The sequence below is a fragment of the Schistocerca nitens genome, chromosome 7 (assembly GCF_023898315.1).
Source record: "Schistocerca nitens isolate TAMUIC-IGC-003100 chromosome 7, iqSchNite1.1, whole genome shotgun sequence".
NCBI lineage: Eukaryota > Metazoa > Arthropoda > Insecta > Orthoptera > Acrididae > Schistocerca > Schistocerca nitens.
The window spans coordinates 144,285,968-144,303,056 of record NC_064620.1 but is presented as its reverse complement, the minus strand read 5'-3'; the positions used below and the strand labels follow the sequence as shown (position 1 = coordinate 144,303,056).

Genomic DNA, 17,089 nt, shown 5'->3' with positions numbered 1-17,089 from the left:
CCAGTAGTGTATTTATACTCGTAATATCGTCCAGTGTACATTTATAGTTTGTAATATGTGTTTCTTCAGTTTATGATGTCGCAAGTTTCACACCACGTTTCACTCCTGCTGACCAGTAGGTTCTTAAGCCCTTATTCAATTACAAGGTGCAGTGCCGGTCACTGCAGGTCCCTAATTGCTCCAAGTGCAGGAGATGTGTGGCTGGCGTGAAGGACGCTGTGCCGCTGTGTTCCCCATCTCCCCCCCCACCCCACCCTCTCCCGGCAGACTGGCCTGCGCTGTGCGGCTAATTACCCAGAGTGCCTGCTCTGGTCTGGTCCGGTCTCGCCTCGTCCGCAGTGCGCATGCCCCCGCCACAGGCAGCCCGCGTCGCGCCATTCTTCTGTTCGCATACAGTCGGCCGCAAATAAGAAGCGCTTAATGGCCGCGTCTCTGCTGGCCCTCAGCCGGAGGCTCTATTTTTACCCTGCAACGCAGCCGCTTCAATGACGATCGCTTTCAAAATCCTGCAGGAATTGCAGGTCCATCTCAATCAGTTTCTGAGCCAACATTGTGTGAAGAGCTGTGAATGTAATGGCCTTTCAGAGTGGAGTACCTCGCAAAAGGCCATTGCTCGCAGCGACACATAAAGCTCCACGCCTTCAGTGCACTGAACATCACAGTAAGAGGACAGTAGTCGACTGGAGGCGTGCCGATGAGTCGCGATTTCCCTTCTTTTCAAATGGTGCAAGGTGTCCAGAGTAACGGCGGTTCAGTGAGGCGTTTAACCGGCAGCGTGACGCCGCTGTAGTTTTGTGACGTCGTTCAGGTGATTTTCGTACCATGACTTGTGTCCACCCATTCAGTTCCGGTGACCAATCGTTGCCCGCCATTCGATATCTTTATGATGGGTATGTGGTGGAAACTTCCGTCTTCCACCCTGATTGACCACAGTTCTTTTCACAGGTCTGCATGCATGCTTTCCTGATACGACGACCTCTCAGCCAATTAATTGCACATCGACTGGCCTGCTAAATTACCCGCTCTCATCTTGTTGTAGTTGCAACGGCCTTGCCGCAGTGGATATACCGGTTCCCGTGAGATCACCTAAGTTAAGCGCTGTCGGGCGTGGCTGGCACTAGGATGGGTGACCATCTGGGCAGCCATGTGCTGTTGCCATTTTTCGGGGTGCACTCAGCCTCATGATGCCAATTGAGGAGCTACTCGACCAAATAGTAGCGACTCCGGTCAAAGAAAACCATTGTAACGACCGGGAGAGCGGCGTGCTGACCCCTCGCCCCTCCTATCCGCATCCTCAGCTGAGGATGACACGGCGGTCGGATCGTCCCGATGGGCCACTTGTGGCCTGATGACGGAGTGCTTTATGTTGTTGTTGTTGTCATTAATGTGGTTTACAATTCAAAGACTGGTTTGATGCAGCTCTCCATACTTTTGACCTGTGAAAACCTGTTCATCTCTGAGCAACTACCGCAACCTGCATTTTTCTGAATCTCTTGGTCTCCCTGTGGTGTCACCGCCAGACACCACACTTGCTAGGTGGTAGCCTTTAAATCGGTAGTATACGTCGGACCCGCGTCTCGCCACTGTCAGTGATTGCAGACCGAGCGCCGCCACACGGCAGATCTAGAGAGACTCCCTAGCACTCGTCCCAGTTGTACAGCCGACTTTGCTAGCGATGGTTGACTGACAGATTACGCTCTCATTAGCCGAGACGATAGTTAGCATAGCCTTCAGCTACGTCATTTGCTACGACCTAGCAAGGCGCCATTATCAATTGCTATTTATCTTGTGGTTCAAATGGTTCAAATGGCTCTGAGCACTATGGGACTCAACTGCTGTGGTCATTAGTCCCCTAGAACTTAGAACTAATTAAACCTAACTAACCTAAGGACATCACAAACATCCATGCCCGAGGCAGGATTCGAACCTGCGACCGTAGCGGTCTTGCAGTTCCAGACTGCAGCGCCTTTAACCGCACGGCCACTTCCGCCGGCTATTTATCTTGTGATGCATGTACCGTCTGAACGATGTTCACCAATTATGGATTAAAGTTAAGTATTCCAGCAGCTACGTACTTTTCCTGATAGTATAATTACTTTACCTGTTCCAGACCTCACGTCAGCCTGCGTGAGCTTAAACGCGTGCCTTTCGGTCTCCCGTCCATTGTGGATTGGCTGTCTTGCCAGTCCACAACACTCCCTCTATGATTTTTACCCTCCACGCTGCCCTCCAGTATTAAACTGATGATCCCTTTATGCCTCAGAACGTGTCCTACCAACCGATCCCTTCTTCTAGTCAAGTTGTGCCACGAATTACTCTTCTCCTCAACCCCATTCAGTAGCTCCTCATTAGTTACGCGATGTACGCATCTAATCTTCAGCATTCTTCTGTAGCATCACATTACAAAAGCTTCAATTCTCTTCATATCTAAGTTCTTTATAGTCCATGTTTCACATCCATACATGGCTACACTGCACACAAATATTTTCAGAACAGTTTTACTAAGTAAATGTCGTGTGACTAGGGCCTCCCGTCTGGTAGACCGCTCACCGGGTGCAAGTCTTTCGATTTGACGCCACTTCTGCGACTTGCGCGCCGATGGGGGTAAAATGATGATGATTAGGACAACACAACGCCCAGTCGCCGAGCGGAGAAAATCTCCGACCCACCCGGGAATCGCACCCGGCCCCTTAGGACTGACATTTTGTCGCGCTGACCACTCAGCTACCGGGGACGGACACAGTCTTACTGACACTCGGTGTTAACACATTTCTCTTATTCAGAAACGCTTTCCTTGCGGTCGCCAGTCTACATATTATATCCTCTTTACTTCGACCAGATGATGATGGTTCAGATGGCCCTGAGCACAATGGGACTTAACATCTGTGGTCACCAGTCCCCTAGAAGTTACAACTACTTAAACCTAACTACCCTAAGGACATCACACACATCCATGCCCGAGGCAGGATTCGAACCTGCGACCGTAGCGGTCACGCGGTTCCAGACTGAAGCGCCTAGAACCGCGCGGCCACACCGGCCGTCTTACTTCGACCATAATTAGATATGTTGCTGCCCACCCGCTCTCATACCCCATAGAAAATATATGTGACTATCTGGATCAGCAGGTGATACGTATCAATCAACATTCCCGCAATCTAGTAACTATTTGGGTTCGTATTTTCGATGACTCGCTTCAGATGAATACGGCACACCTTAAGATACTTGGGGATTGTCTTTCTCTTCCAGCTTAGGTCACTAACATGACTATAGGCGATGTTACACGATATTAGACCAGTATCTATTAGGGGTGACTAATCTTTGTACTGTCTGCTCACATATCTGCCATACTAAATTGTCCTGTTAACAGTTGTGTTTGTTCATTGCCTTTTGGTGCTTTACACTGAAGTGCAAAAGAATCTGGCATAGGCATGCGTATTCAAATAAAGAGATACGTAAACAAACAGAATACGGCGTTGCAGTCCGCAATGCCTACATAAGACAACAAGTATCTGGCGCAGTTGTCACATCGGTAGCTACTGCTACAATGGCAAGTTATCAAGATTTAAGTAAGTTTGAACGTGGTGTTATAGTCAACGCAAGAGCGATGGGACACAGCATCTCCGAGGCAGCGATGAAGTGGGGATTTTCCCTTACGACTGTTCCATGAGTGAACCGTGAAGCAGGTAAAACATCAAATTTACGACATCGCTGCGACCGGGAAAAGATCCTATAAGAACGCGACCGAGGATGACTGAAGAGAATCGTTCAACTGACAGAAGTGCGACCGTTCTGCACATTGCTGCAGATTTAAATGCTGGGCCATCAAGTGTCAGCGTGCGAACCATTCAACGAAACATCATCGATATGGGATTTTGAGCCAAAGGCTCACTCGTTTGCCCTTCATGACTGCACAACACATAGCTTAGCGCCACGTCTGGGCGCACCAATACCGACATTGGACTGTTGATGACTGGAAACATGTTGTTTGTTCCGACGAGTCTCGTTTCAAATTGTATCGAGCGGATGGACTTGTACGGGTATCGAGACAAGCTCATGAATCCATCGATCCAGCATGTCAGCAGGGGACTTTTGAAGCTGATGGAGGCTCTGTGAGGGCGTGGGGCGTGTGCAGTTGGAATGATATGGGACTCCTGATATGTCCATATACGACTGTGACAGGTGACACGTACGTAAGCATCCTGCCTCATCACCTACATCCATTCATGTCCATTGTCATTCGGACAGACTTGGGCAATTCCAGCAGCACGATGCGACACCCCACACGTCCGGAATTGCTACAGAGTTGCTCCAGGCATATTCTCCTAAGTTTAAACACTCCAGCTAAGCCCTCAGACATAAACATTATTGAGCATATGTGGAATGCCTTGCAACTTGCTGATCAGAAGAGATTTCCACCACCTCCTACTCTTACGGATTTACGGACAGCCCTGCAGGATTCATGGTGGCAGTTCCCTCCAGCACTGCTTCAGACATTAGTCTGAGTTGCGGCACTTCTGCGTGCTCGCGGGGGCCATACACAATATTAGGCAGGTGTACCAGTTTCTTTGGCTCTTCAGTAGATATAATTCACCCATTCCGGCGGGAATCGAGCATCTCGACGATTTTTGCTTGCTATCGACATTGATACTGGCAAGATATCGGTCCCAGCGATCATAAGATTTTCTAGAACGTATTAACCTCAAGTTACGAAGTCGGATAACAAATAACAAAAGAATTATTTTTTCATGCGGTTGTTGTTGTTGTTGTTGTGGTCTTCAGTCCTGAGACTGGTTTGATGCAGCTCTCCATGCTACTCTATCCTGTGCAAGCTCCTTCATCTCCCAATACCTACTGCAACCTACATCCTTCCGAATCTGCTTAGTGTATTCATCTCTTGGTCTCCATCTACGATTTTTACCCTCCACGCTGCCCTCTAATGCTAAATTTGTGATCCCTTGATGCCTCAAAACATGTCCTACCAACCGATCCCTTCTTGTAGTCAAGTTGTGCCACAAACATCTCTTCCCCCCAATCCTATTGAATACCTCCTCATTAGTTACGTGATCTACCCACCTTATCTTCAGCATTCTTCTGTAGCACCACATTTCGAAAGCTTCTATTCTCTTCTTGTCCAAACTAGTTATCGTCCATGTTTCACTTCCATACATGGCTACACTCCATACAAATACTTTCAGAAACGACTTCCTGACACTTAAATCTATACTCGATGTTAACAAATTTCTCTTGTTGAGAAACGCTTTCCTTGCCATTGCCAGTCTACATTTTATATCCTCTCTACTTCGACCATCATCAGTTATTTTACTTCCTAAATAGCAAAAGTCCTTTACTACTTTAAGTGTCTCATTTCCTAATCTAATTCCCTCAGCATCACCCGACTTAATTTGACTACATTCCATTATCCTCGTTTTGCTTTTGTTGATGTTCATCTTATATCCTCCTTTCATGACACTGTCCATTCCGTTCAACTGCTCTTCCAAGTCGTTTGCTGTCTCTAACAGAATTACAATGTCATCGGCGAACCTCAAAGTTTTTACTGCTTCTCCATGGATTTTAATACCTACTCCGAATTTTTCTTTTGTTTCCTTTAGTGCTTGCTCACTATACAGATTGCATAACATCGGGGAGAGGCTACAACCCTGTTTCACTCCCTTCCCAACCACTGCTTCCCTTTCATGCCTCTCGACTGTTATAACTGCCATCTGCTTTCTGTACAAATTGTAAATAGCCTTTCGCTCCCTGTATTTTATCCCAGAATTTGAAAGAGAGTATTCCAGTTAACATTGTCAAAAGCTTTCTCTAAGTCTACAAATGCTAGGAACGTAGGTTTGCCTTTTCTTAATCTTTCTTCTAAGATAAGTCGTAAGGTTAGTATTGCCTCACGTGTTCCAACATTTCTACGGAATCCAAACTGATCTTCCACGAGGTCCGCTTCTACCTGTTTTTCCATTCGTCTGTAAAGAATTCGCGTTAGTATTTTGCAGCTGTGACTTATTAAACTGGTAGTTCGGTAATTTTCACATCTGTCAACACCTGCTTTCTTTGGGATTGGAATTATTATATTCTTCTTGAATGCGGTATAGTTATAAATTAACAGTTTTCTGATTTTCCCTGCACCTGTACTTCTTGCCAAATTTCATGTCTTGGCGTCAAGGGGAAGTACCTGACATATTTTAGTGAGTGAGTTTGCGAGCATCAAAATATCTTACATAAATGAATCCATTTTTTATTAGCATTAACGTGTAAGCTTAACATCTTAACATCACCAAAGGAATATATCTGTCGGTGTGTTGACTTCCATACTACACTAAATAACTTCGCAGCCGTTTACCTGCCAAAACCGTCGAGGCTCGCGTCCAGTGTGCTGTTGCCCTTACTGAGGTCCCATTGGCCGCTCCTTCACGACTCAGCTTGAAGAAGACTTCCCATTCTGAACATCTTAACACTGATCCACGGGCGAACACCGGACTGGACGTAGAGTCCGGCTTATGGCACAGACGGCATCAGCAACAGCACGAGGTATCCGCAAGACAACTGCAGGTGGCCGCCCCTTGCCGCTACCAGAAAGTAGCCTACCTCACACCGCTCTTCGTAGTCCAAGGCCCCTTGCTTCTCTACCCCGCTCACCGCTGGTCAATCCTGGACTCCTTGTTGTTTTTCCTGAGAAAAGGAGGTCTTAACAGATGTAGGGATAGACAAAACGTTCGGTTCACAAATCACAAAAAAAATTGTTTAGTTTGATATAATTAAAAATTAAGGCAAAGGTCCCGAGTTCGAGTCTCGGTCTGGCACACAGTTTTAATCTGCCAGGAAGTTTCATATCAGCGAACACTCCGCAGCAGAGTGAAAATCTCATTCTGGAAACATCCCCCAGGCTGTGGCTAAACCATGTCTCCGCTATATCCTTTCTTTCAGGAGTGCTAGTTCTGCAAGGTTCGCAGGAGAGCTTCTGTAAAGTTTGGAAGGTAGGAGACGAGATACTGGCAGAACTAAAGCTGTAAGTACCGGGCGTGAGTCGTGCTTCGGTAGCTCAGGTGGTAGAGCACATGTCCGTGAAAGGCAAAGGTCCCGAGTTCGAGTCTCGGTCGGGCACACAGTTTTAATCTGCCAGGAAGTTTCATATCAGCGAACACTCCGCTGCAGAGTGAAAATCTCATTCTGTAAAAATTAACAACTTGAAATATTTCCCCTTTACTTCTACTGTCAAACCTTTTTTCTTTTTAAGTTCCATGATTTTAGACCAACGGGATGTACCCTGTAGGTTTCGATGCGTGATGTCGTGAGCATCAAAACATGTGACATAAATGGCCGTATCCTTTAATTTCATTGACCTAGAAGCAAACGTTTATTACTCTGGTAAGGGACCATAGACCTCAGTATGTGACATATGTCTTAACTTAATACGTCTACCTGTTCCTGAGAAAAAGACTGGGTGTTGTGTGATGGCCTTAGGTTAGTTAGGTTTAAGTAGTTCTAAGTTCTAGGGGACTGATGACCATAGATGTTAAGTCCCATAGTGCTCAGAGCCATTTGAAAGATTTTTTGAGAAAAAGAGTTCTTAACAGAAGACCGAACAAGGAGTCTGATAACAAACGACAAAACAATTCTCGTGATACACTTAAAAATTAACAATTTTTCGATTTTTTTCTTTTCTTCTGGTGTGAAATGTTTCTTGTCGCTAAATTTTATGATTATTTGCCAACGGGAAGTAAACTGTTAGTTCTGATGAGTGAGTTTGCGAGTTTCGAAATAACGGCCGTATCTTTTGGCTGCATCACGTAGAAGCTTACATTTACAACACTGCCAGGCGACTATAGACATTAATATGTGGCATAAATTTGAACTTCATACATCTACCCGTTCCTAAGAAAGAGTGATTTGAACAGTGGGACAACCGGACAGACAAACAGACAGACGGAAAACGAAGCGATCCTGTGAGGTACAGAACCCTGAAAGAGCAGTCACGCCGATTGCATCAAATACTACATTGCTTACAGAAAATGATGTGATGGGCTGCAACTATTTAGACCAGATTCTGGCGTATTCCCTGTATAGCGGTATACATGTCACCTACTGGCTGCTTCTTTGGCGCTGCCGCTGCTGCTTTTCACCGAACCTGGATTTGATCAGTGCGAGACATGAGCAAGGAGTCCAGGACTGACCAGCGGTGAGCAGGGCAGAGTAGGAAGGCGCCTTGGACTACGAAGAGCGGTGTGAGGTAGGCTACTTTCTGGCAGCGGCAAGGTGCGGCCACCTGGAGTTGTCTTGCGGACACCTCGTGCTGTTGCTGATGCCGTCTGTGCCATAAGCAGGACTCTACGTCCAGTCCGGTGTTCGCCCGTGGAAAAGTGCTAGGATATTCAGAATGGGAAGCAAGGAGCGGACAATGGGACCTCAGTAAGGGCAACAGCGCACTGGACGGTTTTTTTGGGTAAGTGGCTGCCAAGTACGGTAGTGTAGTTGGAAAAGAACGCACCGGCTGCCGTTTAACCGAAACTCGGCAACCACACGGTCACGCAGTGGCGCTATTGTCGGTTTTGGTTGGTCGGTTGATTTGTGGGAGGGGACCGAACAGTCAGTTCATCGGTCCCCACGGATTAGGAAAGGATGGGGAAGGAAATCGGCCGTGCTCTTTAAAAGGAACCATCCCTCCATTTTACTGAAGCGATTTAGGGAAATCACGGTAAACCCAAATCAGGATGGCCGGAAGCGTGTTTGAACTGTCGTCCTCCCAAATGCGAGTTCAGTGTGCTAACCACTGCGCCACCTCGCTCGGTGTCGAAAAACTCGAGCAGGAGGCAACACATGTGGCCTCGTTTCATGGCTGACTTCTGCCACGATCACGCTGTGATGGAGTTCGAAACAGAGAAACTTATTGTCAGAGTGGAAAATCGTTAGCCATCTGGAATATGAAGGTGGAGGAATGCAGTGACAAATTTCAAAGCATAAGTTGTGGGAAGACATATTTGGTGGAAAAGGAGTGACACAGGATGAAAAGAAAAAGCTAGGTGAGTTAATCCTCCTTTATTTTCCATAATATAATTACATTTCTTGTATTTTACTTGTGTTTGCATCTGGTGCCTCAGATGTTAGGCGAATCGATCTTGTAATTGTGGTGGGTCGACATTTACAATGTAATCTGCTAGTGCACCTCTGATGTGAACAACTGATGGATTCCCTCTCTGTTCTGTTCCCCTTCCAATATCCTCCAAACCTTGTAACGTGTGGAAAGTATACCCGAAATTAACACCGTGTCTTCCACGCTTAAGGCTTTGAAGTATATAAAAAGATTTAACAATGTTTTTTGCCAAGTTTATGTCGACATTTGGACGTTGATTTAATATACGCCATTTATTAGCTAAAATACCAAAAGTGCATTCAATGTACGCTATGTGATCAAAAGTATCCGGTCATCCATATTAGGTGTAGTGTGCTGCCAACTACTGCCAAGTACTCTATATCAGCGACCTCAGTAGTCATTACGAATCGTGAGAGAGCAGAATGGGTGCTCCGCAGAACTCATGGTCTTTGAACGTGGTCAGGTGATTCTGTGTCACTCGTGTCATAAGTCTGAACGCGAGATTTTCACACTCCTAAACATCCCTAGGTCCATTGTTCCCGAAGTAACAGTGGAATGGAAACGTGAAGGGACATGTACAGCACAAAAGCGTACAGGCCGAACTCGTCTGTTGACTGACAGAGACCGCCGACAGTTGAAGAGGGTCATAATGTATAAAAGACAGACATCTATCCAGACCATCACACAGGAATTCCAAACTGCATCAGGATCCACTGCAAGTAATATGACAGTTAGGCGGGCTGAGAGAAAACTTAGATTTCATGGTCGAGCAGCTGCTCATAAATCCACACATCACGCCGGTAAATGCCAAACGACGCCTCGCTTGGTGTAAGGAGCGTAAATATTGGACGATTGCACAGTGGGAAAACGTTGTGTCGAGTGACGAATCACGGTACACAATGTGGCAATACGATGGCAGGGTGTCGATAAGGTGAATTCCCGGTGAACGTCATTTGCCAGCTTGTGTAGTGCCAACAGTAAAACTCGGAGGCGGTGGTGTTATGGTGTGGTCGTGTTTCTCATGGAGGGTTTAATATTTCTGGCTTCTTCAGCCATCATATTAGGCTCCAGGAAGCTATTCCCAGGACACTGGAGATGCAAGAAGCATAGAGGTGATGCAATGTGGGATGAGGTACCGGTGACAGATGTTAGATTCAGTACCATTCCCGTGAGAAAGACCGCCTGCATGATGCTGCAGCTTGGCTGCTGTGTTCGGCGGTAGGGCGCCAAAAGTTTAAACTTCAGTTGCTATTATTAATTAAATCTGTCATCCAAAAATTACTTCACTTTTTCAAATAAACATCTATCAACAGCCAGCTATCAATCAGTAATTTCAAAATTATTAAAATCAAAGTATTACTAAAACAAAAGACTGACGATATTACTGCCGATGCACTTCGGTGACGTTCGGGTCACGCCTTGCTGGCTTGGCGCGCGAAGTGTCTCGGGCAGTCCGGCTCTCCAGTTCTGACCGTTCCAGTAGACAGACATGTTGTCTGTTATAGCAGCATTTGTTTCATGCAATTTTATGTACTACAATTCCGACCGTCGCTAGTTACAGACATGTTGTCTGTAATAGTAGTATTTGATTCATGTAATTTTTATTCTCCAATTCTGACGGTTCCAGTAGACAGACATGTTGTCTGTGGCAGGATGTATTTCATGTTATTTTAGCCAGATATAATGACTGTGGAAAGATATGTTCAATACGTTGTGATCAAGAATAATTTCTCGTGTCTATATCAATAAAAACGCGAGTGGCATCCCAAATGAGTTATACACTCCTGGAAATTGAAATAAGAACACCGTGAATTCATTGTCCCAGGAAGGGGAAACTTTATTGACACATTCCTGGGGTCAGATACATCACATGATCACACTGACAGAACCACAGGCACATAGACACAGGCAACAGAGCATGCACAATGTCGGCACTAGTACAGTGTATATCCACCTTTCGCAGCAATGCAGGCTGCTATTCTCCCATGGAGACGATCGTAGAGATGTTGGATGTAGTCCTGTGGAACGGCTTGCCATGCCATTTCCACCTGGCGCCTCAGCTGGACCAGCGTTCGTGCTGGACGTGCAGACCGCGTGAGACGACGCTTCATCCAGTCCCAAACATGCTCAATGGGGGACAGATCCGGAGATCTTGCTGGCCAGGGTAGTTGACTTACACCTTCTAGAGCACGTTGGGTGGCACGGGATACATGCGGACGTGCATTGTCCTGTTGGAACAGCAAGTTCCCTTGCCGGTCTAGGAATGGTAGAACGATGGGTTCGATGACGGTTTGGATGTACCGTGCACTATTCAGTGTCCCCTCGACGATCACCAGTGGTGTACGGCCAGTGTAGGAGATCGCTCCCCACACCATGATGCCGGGTGTTGGCCCTGTGTGCCTCGGTCGTATGCAGTCCTGATTGTGGCGCTCACCTGCACGGCGCCAAACACGCATACGACCATCATTGGCACCAAGGCAGAAGCGACTCTCATCGCTGAAGACGACACGTCTCCATTCGTCCCTCCATTCACGCCTGTCGCGACACCACTGGAGGCGGGCTGCACGATGTTGGGGCGTGAGCGGAAGACGGCCTAAAGGTGTGCGGGACCGTAGCCCAGCTTCATGGAGACGGTTGCGAATGGTCCTCGCCGATACCCCAGGAGCAACAGTGTCCCTAATTTGCTGGGAAGTGGCGGTGCGGTCCCCAACGGCACTCCTTAGGATCCTACGGTCTTGGCGTGCATCCGTGCGTCGCTGCGGTCCGGTCCCAGGTCGACGGGCACGTGCACCTTCCGCCGACCACTGGCGACAACATCGATGTACTGTGGAGACCTCACGCCCCACGTGTTGAGCAATTCGGCGGTACGTCCACCCGGCCTCCCGCATGCCCACTATACGCCCTCGCTCAAAGTCCGTCAACTGCACATACGGTTCATGTCCACGCTGTCGCGGCATGCTACCAGTGTTAAAGACTGCGATGGAGCTCCGTATGCCACGGCAAACTGGCTGACACTGACGGCGGCGGTGCACAAATGCTGCGCAGCTAGCGCCATTCGACGGCCAACACCGCGGTTTCTGGTGCGTCCGCTGAGCCGTGCGTGTGATCATTGCTTGTACAGCCCTCTCGCAGTGTCCGGAGCAAGTATGGTGGGTCTGACACACCGGTGTCAATGTGTTCTTTTTTCCATTTCCAGGAGTGTAGTTTATTCGTAGCTGCAGTTCCTTGCGAAGTTAATTTCAGCCTCAAGAAAAAGAATCCACGACCTGCGTGCTGTTTTCTGTGCTGGGGACATCATCATCATGAAGACAGCAGGTTAGTGAAGTGTACAAGAACTTATGTATTCCACACAGGGCAGTGGAAACAACTAGGCACCTCACGTGTACTGCATGCACAGTACAAATGTGCTCAGTGACACGTCATCTGCAGTAATGCAGAGCAGGTAAAGAAGGTTGAAAGTATTAACACTATCTCACTTTTATTCCTTTTTTCTTGCCATAAGGGGGCTTGCACCCATTGTTGTTTTGGGTGGCACTATCACAGCACACAGCTTCATTGTTGTTTTAAGCACCTTCTTGCTTCCCACTATTAAAGAGCAATTCAGGGATAGCGATTGATTCCTTCAATACGATCGAGCACCTGTTCATAATGCACTGCCTGTGGCGGAGTGGATACACGACAATAACATCCCTGTAATGTACTGGCATGCACAGAGTCCTGCCCTTAATCCTATGGTACGCCTTTGGGACGGTTTGGAATGCTCACTTCTTGCCACGTCTCACCGACCGACATCGATACCTCTCCTCAGCGCAGCACTCCGTGAAGAATGGGCTACCATTCCCCAAGAAACCTTCCAGCACCTGATTGAGCGTATGCCTGCGAGTGGATGCTATCATCAAGGCCAACACCATATTGAATTCCAGCATTACCGATGAATGGCGCTACGAACGTGTAAGTCATTTTTAGCCAGGTCTCCGGATACTTTTGATAATATAGTGTATCTACGTGTTCTACTGAGCCGAAAATCGAATATTATTTTGAATTCGCTTAAATTATTTCCTGCGTATGGTCGTGAAACATGTTCTGATAGGCTGAATGCCTTGTCACAAACAATTATATAAGGAATTTTGCCTCTAGTACCTTCTGTTTCCTCATCGTTAGGTATTACTACATTTCCATTCATCAGCTGTTAGTACAAGAATTAATGTTTGAAAACTAACAAATCACTACATTTTCTATATAATCCAACACTGACATACATAAATTAATAATTTCTATTACAGAGTGTCATGAAATCTATTGAGAAAAATGTTTCTAACTGTAATAAATCAATCATGTGCTGCCTGGTTTTATTACACGGATTTATTTCACTCTATAGTTCCTACAACATGAGGGAAATATGTTTTCGTCTTGATCCATATCGCCTGACAAACTCGTTGCACAATTTCGCTGACTGTAGTTCTTCCCAAGCGACAGGAGTAGTGAAGATCAGCAAAAGAGCATCCAGAAGCAAATTCCTAAAACACAAAATACATTCCTTTTTATGTCTGTCGCTGCGGAGAAAATGGAAAAATCTGAGAGATAATTTTGCTAAAGAATATCGGAAAGTCAGTTTGCTTGAAAAGTGGATGAGGTGCTAGACGGAATTCCACGTACATCTACTGAAACCAGATTTATGTTCCTTGCTGACGTTGTTGCAACCCAGATCATTTGCAATCAAGTCTTCGAATGAAGAACTTGGGTTACGGTTTTGAATTCGCGACATCCAGGAACATATGGCACTGTATGTAAATATTTCATATTTTAGAGAGATGCATATGGAGCCTGAAGATGGCATAGTGGATAGCTGAAACTAGTTGTCAAAATAAAATAAAATAACATCTTATTTACACGACTGTTGGCGAATCAGTTGACCAACTGATTCACCACGGCCGTGATGCATCAACGGAGACTGAAAAAGAGAAAGGTTTATGACACAAAACCTGAGAACACAGAAGTACAGCCTGCTGGGGTAGTCAAGGAAACCACAGTAAGAAATGACGATGACCATGACCACCACTTTCTGATGTCATTGTTGAATAATTTTAAACGAGTACCTGAGCATTTGAAGGCAATAACCAAAATCAATATTATTAAAGTGAACATGGATGCTTTTTACAACAAAATCCGCCACCCCAGATCTATCCATGGAATACCAATTTTGTAAATACTGGCTAGCCAGCAACTATCTGCACAAATTTGTATGAAAATGTAACACATGTAAGATCTCCAGCGACGTCGCATATCGGATGATTCCCAAGTGTGTGTAATAATGTAAACAATCAGTGTTAAGATTCAATGAAAACGTTTGTACTAAATTATAGAAAAACTTATGATATCAAAATATTTAAACAGAATATCATCATGCTTATCTGACTGTTACCAGCAGCTTTTCTTCACGGTCGGTACATGATCGCAAGTTTGTTGTTTTTGCAGTTACTGTTCCTCTAATTTTGAAAAGTAGTTCGTCGAAGGAAGATGTTGACATTCTTGTGTAGTTAAAATATTTATCCTCATAGTTTCTTAACTCCATGTTAAAGGCCACGAAAGTACTACTGTCATTTCTTTTTTGCAGGAAAGGTTGCATTCTGCGGCGTCTTTCCTTCTCCAAACGACGCACCAAGAGCCAAAAGACTACAGCACCTCCCGCAGACGCTGTCATTTAGGTTTATTATTTCCAGCAACTCAACAAAAATACATGCGTCCGTGTCAGCGCGGATTGTGGCCGCTGTGTGGACATGAACACTGAGTATCGCTGCTGTTGTCTTTTCCCAGGTGAGAGCACGGTGGTTCCAGAGGAGACAGAGGCTTCAGATTGCAAGAGGAGCACTAACTGGGTGCTTTAGTGGCCGACAGAGGTTTTCTGGTCTGTCCAGTGACGCGTAACAGTGTGCAATGAAGAGCTGTTCATTGAGTGTACTGAATGATCCATGTACTGCATCTCGCGGAGTGCGTCCTTCATTGTGCCAAAGAGGTGGAAATCTGAAGGCTCGAGATCCGGGCTGTACGTTGGATGATGAAGAACCGCCAACTGAAGGTTTGTGAGATCCTTTCTGATGTGCAGACTTGTGTGAGGCCTTGCATTGCCATGGAGAAGATGATGCTCGTATGCATTTCTGTGGCGGCGAACTCGCTGAAGTGATAGCTGCGTGCGACCGGCAGGGAGGCGGTATATCGGACAGGTTTACGCAACCTCGTTGCGCTGATGTCAGACGTTTCGCCCAACGACTCCCCGTGCTTTTGTATACAGTCAGACCTCCGTAAACGTTCTGCAAACGCCTATGAATACCTGCAATGCTCTGATTTTCCGCCAAAAGGAAACTCTGCTCCGAACGCACCTCCGTTACAGACGTCACTTTGAAGGCTACTTATATCACCTCCGTCTATCGGAACTTAAGGAAACTATAGAGGCTGAAGCGGTTATATTCCGCCATGTCCCACAGCAAATTCTGCCTTTTTTCAACCGAAATTGGCCAAGTGATAAAAATGTTGCAGCCGGCCACGGTGGTCTCGCGGTTCTAGGCGCTCAGTCCGGAACCGCGCGACTGCTACGGTCGCAGGTTCGAATCCTGCCTCAGGCATGGATGTGTGTGATGTCCTTAGGTTAGTTAGGTTTAAGTATTTCTAAGTTCTAGGGGACTGATGACCACAGATGTTAAGTCCCATAGTGCTCAGAGCCATTTGAACCATTTTTTGAACCAAAAATGTTGCATTTCTTATCGAACGCCCTTCTTATGATACAAGCTTCATCGAGTTGTGTTCTTTGATCGTACAAAACTTACTTCCGTCATTAAGTGTTACACACCAGTTTATGAGGGGGAGGGGGAGGCGACGACTGCACATTGTTAGCGTGATGTTACCTGGCAGTGCCTAATTCTCTCCATTGGTTTCTTAATTTCCTGATCGGTGCCTGAACGTCACAGTACGGCATTGTTAACGATAACTGTAAACAATGACGTCACGTAATTGCGACAGTAGAAGCTCTCGGCTGCGGCAAACAGAACGTGCTAGCGACTCCCTCTCTGTGCGCTCAGCAAGAGGAGAGAGAGAGAGAGAGAGACAGTTGCTAAGTGTTTGCCCAGGTGACTCTGATTGCTGATGTGTTTGCGAACCGCTCACAGACAGCCTCGCGGCCCACCGGTTCAGACGGAGTCTGCCAGCGACCGAGGAGTCCGTAGTGGAATTTACAGGAAACCTGTAGTAACAGTTCTTTAAGTGACGCAACAAGTAATCGAATAACTGAAACCATCCACACTCATTGACCTCCCTATCACGCTTTTCGAAGTATTATGCGTATAGCATTATAATGATTTATTTACACGCTGTGTGCACCAATAAATACACCGCCTGAAAAATAACGAAGCGTCCAGAAGGTGAGGAGGAAACGAAATGAAAGTCCCACATGTTGAGGTTGTACATGATCATATTTCACTGATTACAAACTCCAGTCACATTTACAAATAAATTGGCGGTATGAGACCTGTTATCAGTATGACTGTGGACTGCCCTGGCCTGAACGCATGAATTGATTAGGTTGGGAAGGGTGTCACCAAACCATCACATCATCTTTCCGGGGCAGGCTGGTTCAAATGGTTCAAATGGCTCTAAGCACTATGGGACTTAACATCTGAGGTCATCAGTCCCCTTAACTTAGAACAACTTAAACCTAACTAACCTAAGGACATCACACACATCCATGCCCGAGGCAGGATTCGAGCAGGCGACCGTAGCAGCCGCGTGGTTCCGGACTGAAGCGCCTAGAACCGCTTGGCCACCACGGCCGGCGGGCAAGCTGGGCCTCGACCGTTTTGACTTGCAATTTTGTCATATGATGACATGGTGGGAGACTGTGGCTCTTATTTTTCTTGGATCTTCTGTACATTGGCACTGAGAGACATCTGACGTCCGCGCTGGTCCCGTGTCTCTCCAACCGGCAACAAATCTGGGGATCTT

The 17,089-nt window shown here is 46.5% G+C and overlaps 1 pseudogene; it reads left to right on the top strand.

The window, feature by feature from the left end:
* The first annotated feature begins 1,040 nt into the window (after window positions 1-1,040).
* On the top strand, window positions 1,041-1,158 carry LOC126195873 (5S ribosomal RNA; annotated as a pseudogene).
* Window positions 1,159-17,089: the final 15,931 nt, after the last annotated feature.